The sequence below is a fragment of the Mastomys coucha genome, unplaced genomic scaffold, assembly GCF_008632895.1.
Source record: "Mastomys coucha isolate ucsf_1 unplaced genomic scaffold, UCSF_Mcou_1 pScaffold13, whole genome shotgun sequence".
In the NCBI taxonomy this organism is placed as follows: Eukaryota; Metazoa; Chordata; class Mammalia; order Rodentia; family Muridae; genus Mastomys; species Mastomys coucha.
The window spans coordinates 20534940-20541085 of NW_022196895.1; positions in this window are offsets into that span (position 1 = coordinate 20534940).

The following is a 6146-nucleotide window of genomic DNA, read 5'->3' on the forward strand; positions in this document are numbered from 1 at the left end:
GAGGACCCAAATTCAGTTCCCAGCACCCACACTGAGTGGCTCATAATCACCATAATTCATGCTTCAGGTATCTGATGCTCTCTTCTGATCTTTGTATACACCTACACTCACATGTACAAGTGTGCATATTCTCTGGCTACACGGAGAGACCCTGTCTCGAAAAAACCAACCAACCAACCAAACAAACAAAAAAACCAAACCAAACCAAAAAACAAAAAACCAACACTTGTGAGACTAAAACTGTAGCTTAGTGGTAGAGTGGGTGGTACATGCATACACACGTATGCATGCACATTCATGTGCACATACCTGTTCTCAATTCCCACTAAATGCAGATATAAGAAAGACAGATGAGCCCAGGACACAAAGCTACAGCTTTTGACCTGAGGGATGGGTACCAGTGACTTTAACTAGAGGCCTGGGGGATGGATTCAGATCAGCACTTAAACATGAAATGGCTTCACATATGTTCCAGCCTAGAGCTCGGGGGAAACCCAAAATAATCTGAGTAGTCAGTGCACAGGTAGATAATCTTGCCTCAGAACATTTTAGATGTGGAGCGCCATCCATATCTGATTTGAGCAGAGTCATCTGGAGACTTGGGGCTGGTGAGATGGACTGAAGACTGTGGGTCATCTTGGACAGGGACCTTGAGAGGTGCAGATGAATCTTGTGGACAATCTAAGGGTGTGACATGGAGGATGGAATAATAACAATCCCTGCGGCCATGCTCTGGTCCCTGGAACAGTGGGTTGGAGTTACAGATTGAAGTAAGGGTGCTGGTAAACTGATTTAGAATGGGGAAGTTATTTTGTGTTGGACAGCTCCAATGTAATCAAATATCCTTAACTTTGGAAGGAGGAGGCGATATCACCTGTCAGAGAGACATGATTCAAGTGACTATCGTGTCTTTGAAGATGAAAGGGACAACCAGCCAAAGAGCACACGTAGCCCTAAGAGCCAGGAAAAGAAAGAAAGTAAAGTTTACTGTAAAACCTCCAGGGAGGAACCCAGCCCTATTAATTTATCTCTCGAAAGAAAGATTGTAGATTTATGATCTCCACAACCGGAAGATAATTCGGTTGCCCATGGACAGGCCAGAAGAAATCTCTGGATCTCCTGGAGCTAGCGTTACAGGCTGTTGTTAGCCACCTGATGTGAGTGCTGGGAACCAAACCCAAGTCCTCTGAAAGAGCAGGAAGGGTCCTTAACTGCTGAGTAGTCTCATCTGTTTTAAGCTGCTATAGTTTGTTACAGCAGCAATATGAAGCTAGTACAGTGAGAGACTACACTGACTGGCTTTCAGATACAGAATCAGCCTTGCATCCTGAAGTAAACCCTGTTTAAGCCTGGTATAGAATGTGTCTGTACCTTCCTAGGCTGGAATTACCAATGTAGAGTTAAGTGTCTGAGCACTGCCTTGCTTTTCTCTTCATTTTCATGTTATGTTTTTATTGTCATACAGAGCAATGTTTTTATTTTAGATTGCTCTGGATGTTTTTCCTGTGGCTCACAAGGTATTCTGGTCTGTGTTTTAGTGTGTTATTATTTTCATGGTTTGTGAGCTAGTTAATGCTGACTTCATAAAATGAGAACTTTCGCTCCTTTTCTATTTTCAAATTGAACAAAAATAATTTAGAACTCTTCAGACATTTAACAGAATTCTGAACCTGAAACTTATCTCTCTGCCTCCCCCTGCCCCAACAGGGTTTCCCTCTGGAACTTTCTTTACGGTGTTTTTCCTAAGTAATTACAGGGAAATTAAATTTTTCTATTTCACGGCCAATGTGTTTGGTAGTTGTACTCTCTGAGGAACTGGTCCACTTTACCTATGCTGCTGAAGTTTTGTCTCTTAGGTTTGTACTATTCCCTTACAGTCATTTTTGTTCTGTGGAGCGTGTAAATGGTTTGTGCTTCAGTCCTGATGCTGCGTTTGTTAGCTGGTGAGAAGTGTGGTAGTGTTATCGATCTCTTCACTGGATCTGTTTTGATTTCCCTGATTTCCTTCCGTTTTTCAGCTTTCAGTTCTGTTGATTTCCACTTGTTGTTTCTGTTGTTTGGTTTCTGTTGGGCTTGCTTTCCTCTGGTTCTCCAAGGTGAGCGCTTACATGGCTGCTATTCCATGGCCCTTCATTCTTCAAGGCTCTTGGTGCTGTGGCTTCCCTTCTCAGTGCTGGCTCCCTCTTGTGTCTTGCTGCGTTGCTTTCATTCCCCCTCAGTTCATCGCCGCGCTCTTGCTTCTTCAGTTGTCCTTCATATTTCCCCCATTCCATGGATTGTTTACAAATGTGTCACCTGGCTTCAAGTATTTGGAGATTTTCCCAATTGTTTTTCTGTATTGATTTCAACTTTGAACCCGTATGGTTACGGAGCAAGTCTATGTGATTTTAATTCCTTTAAGTTTGTTGAGGTTTGTTTGATCTGTAGTGGCTAATGTTCCATGGGCATTCAGAGAGTCTATGCACTTGAAGCTGTTTTTGTGTAGAGCGTTACAGAAATGTCAGTACGGGCTGTTGGATGGTGCTGGATTCTTCTTTCCTTGTTAATGTTCAGTCTTGTTGCTCTATGCTTGTCACAGGAAGGATGGTGAGTCTCATGGTGTGTTGGGGTGTCTGGTTCTGTGTCCAGGTTTGTCAAATATGCTTCATAGATTCTGGAGTTCTGTTGTTTGGTATATTAATACATAGCATAGCTGTGTGTGAGCATGTGCTATTTATACCACATCGACTCCGTTGACCCTTTTCTCTTCCCTCATGGTTTATCTGTCTCCAGAAATTTTCTTTGTCCTGAAGTCTTTGTGTTTACACAGGATCTCACACTGTAGCCCTCCTGTCTCAGCCTCCCAAGTATAGTTACGTGCCAAGATACTTAGCTCCCTGACAACACCCGCTGCTCCCTGAAGTCTGATTAATTTGATAATACATCAAGCCTTTGGTTCAGTTAGTGTCTGCGTGGTGTGTCATCCTTTACTCTCAGCCTTCACATAGCATATAAAGAAGCAAATTTCTCATATCAGTTAGGATAGTTTGAAATTCAGCAAGCCAGTCATTGACTTTTCCTTATACTGTGTTTGAGTCATTTACAGTGAATTTTAATTACCAAGCAGGTTTGCTTTGTGCTTTCTTTTGCTCTTTTTTGTTTGGTTGGTTTGGTTTGGTTAGGTTTGGTTAGGTTTGGCTTGGGTTTTGGTTTTCACTTTTTTAAAGACGGGGTTTTTCTGTGTAGCCCAGGCTGCCCTTAAAGGCATGAGCCACCGCCACTAGGCAGCTTCCTCTGCCTTTAAAGTCTCGTTCTTCTTTCTAGTTCTAGACTTCCATTTGTGATAATATTTTGTATTTTCAGCTTTATTTTTTAAAAATATCTGTTTGTTTGTATGCTCTGTGCATGCATTTACAGACTTGTATATGTGAGTGTAGGTGTATACAAAGATCAGAAGAGAGCATCAGATGCCTGAAGCATGAATTATGGTGATTATGAGCCACTCAGTGTGGGTGCTGGGAACTGAATTTGGGTCCTCTGGCCCTTATCCTTTTTTTTTAAGATTTATTGATTTTTATGAGCATTGGTGTTCTCGGCCTGCAAGGCTGTGTGAGGGTCCAGATCCTCTAGAACAGAGTTACAGACAGTTGTGAGCTGCCATGTGGGTGCTGGGAATTGAACCCAGGTTCTCTGGAGGAACAGTGAGTTCTCTCAACCATTGAGCCATCTATCTCTCCAGCCCCCGGTCCTCTGGCTCTTGACCACTGAGTTGTCTCTCCAGTCCTGGAGTTTTACTTTTTTAAATAATGTTTTTGTATGTTCACATAATTACATACAATGATTTGTTCTCTCAGCTCTAGAACATTTCATTAGTGCAGAAAGAAACTCCGTCCCGTTAGCTCTCACACCCTAATCTGCATTTTTCTCTTCTCTCCTAGAAAACCACTAATCTGATTTCTTTCTAAGTAGAGTTGCCTCCTCTGGATATTTCATTTTGATGTGATGTTGCAGTGGGCTATTTCGTATGACTGGCTTCTTTTAAATAAGTAAATAAATAAATAGAGATGTGTGTGTAGGTACATATATAATATGCACACATATATATGTATATGTGATGTGTATGGTATATATACATGTGTGTGTGATGTGTGTGTGTGTGTGTGTGTGTGTGTGTATAGTTTATGGATGTTTTACCTGCATGTAAGACTGTGCACCATTTGCATGCCCTACAGAGGCCAGAAGAGGGCACTGGATTCCCAGTACTGGAGTTACAGTTACGAGCTACCATGAAAGTGTTAGGAATCCAGCCTGAGCTCTCTAGATGAGCAGCTGGATCTCTTAAAGTGCTAAGTTCTCTCCCAGCCTTTGTTTTCACTGTCTTTATGACATACATATAAACATAAAGGCCTCAACTTGTAATCAAATATGGGTCATAGTCCAGAAGCCATTTCCAACGTCAAAGTCACAATGACTTTCTTCGGCTTTCTTGGAAGGGTTTTATGTTTTGGTTTTCAATTCCGGTCTTTGGCTGTGTTTACGCTGCCTTTTGTGGTAGATTCTGCAGTGTTGCCCTGCTGACTTTGAACATCTGGGCTTAAGCAGCTCTCATGCATCCTTGCCAGTACCTGGGACTATAGATGGGTGCCACTTGCCTGGCTCTGAGATAATTTTTGTATGAAGTAAGGTGTGGGGGGCAGGAGCAATGCCACGGTCCATTCGTTCCTTGTTTTCTTTGTGTGCCAGTAACTTCTTATGGTTGTTCTCATAGGGTAGTTATAGGAGCCACAAATTCCCTCGGTTTGAATTCCTTCAGTCTGAATAAACTTTTATCCACCCTGCATTCCTAAGGCATATCTTCACTGGGCACAGAATTCTGAATTGACAGTTCTTTCTTTTGTCACTTGAAAAATGTTGGGCTGTTTCCTCTGGCTTCTGGTTTCAGATGGGAAACTTTCTATCCTTTGAATCATTTTTCCTTTATAGACAAGATGTCATTTTTCTTTTGCCAACGAGAATTTTTTTTTTATTTGCGTGTTTTTGAAATGTTTTATTTTGATGTGCCTTGATGGAGTTTTTTATTTGGTTGGGGTGCTGTTTGGTTCGGCTTTAGCTCATTTAGACAGCTTTGCTCAGCTCCTGAAGTCTATAGGATTGTCTCTTTTGCTAAATGTGTGGTATTTTCGGCCATTTCTCCCTTGAACAGTTTTTCAGCCCACAAGTTCCCCTCTCCTCACACGGCCCTGACTGACACGGTGCTGCTCTGCCGTTATGGGCGAGGCTCTCCTGAGGCTCTGTGGGGTTTGGATGATTTCTGTTGCTCTGTGTTCTTCCTCACTGCTCATTTCTTCCATCCTCTCCAGTGTCCTGCGTCATCTCGTGAGCTCTGGATAACCATTCTTGGAGCTTTTAGTTCAAGTATCCTGATCCTCTGTCCTTGTATCTCCTGCGTCTCCCACTCGCTTTCTGGAGTTTACTAAGCCCGTTCTTTATTTCCTCATTTGTTTTAAGGGTGCTCATAATTGCTTACTGAAGTGGTTTTATGAGTGATGGCATCAAATCTGTGTCACATAATTCCCGAGTATGGGCTATGTCGGAATTGGTCTTTGTCACTCTGCATCCTAACTCTGCGTGCAACATGACCCGCCTCTTCAAGCTTCTATTGCCCTGCTTACCTCTCTACCATGGACTGCATCCTCGAACTGCGAGCCAAAGCCAAGTAGACCCCCCACTCCCTAAGCTGCTTTTGCAGGCAGGGTATTTGATCACAACCACAGAAATAACTAACAGGATTATGTAGCTGGATCTTAGTCCAGCCTGCTGTAAGCATGAATCCCTCACGCTGTACCAGTGGGTATAGAGGTTTCCTGGCTCAGCCTCCACTGATGCCCCAGTGGAGGGCCTGCATTCCTGCTGGGTCCAAGTCAAAGTTGAGATAGCTATGTGACTTTCTCTTGCCTCCCTGGATGAAGATGGGAGTATGACTTCTTATTCTCAGGCAAGGAGGAAAAGCCCAGGCTCCCCACTTGACCTTTGCAGACAAGGATAGCGTAGGGTCACAGACACCCCTGCTCACACCGTGGTTTTTCAGCTGCCTTTGTTCCTTCGTGCAGTTTTGACATGCCTTATTGTCGGCCCTGCTCAGCTCTCTGTCCCTCCGTCCCTTCGCT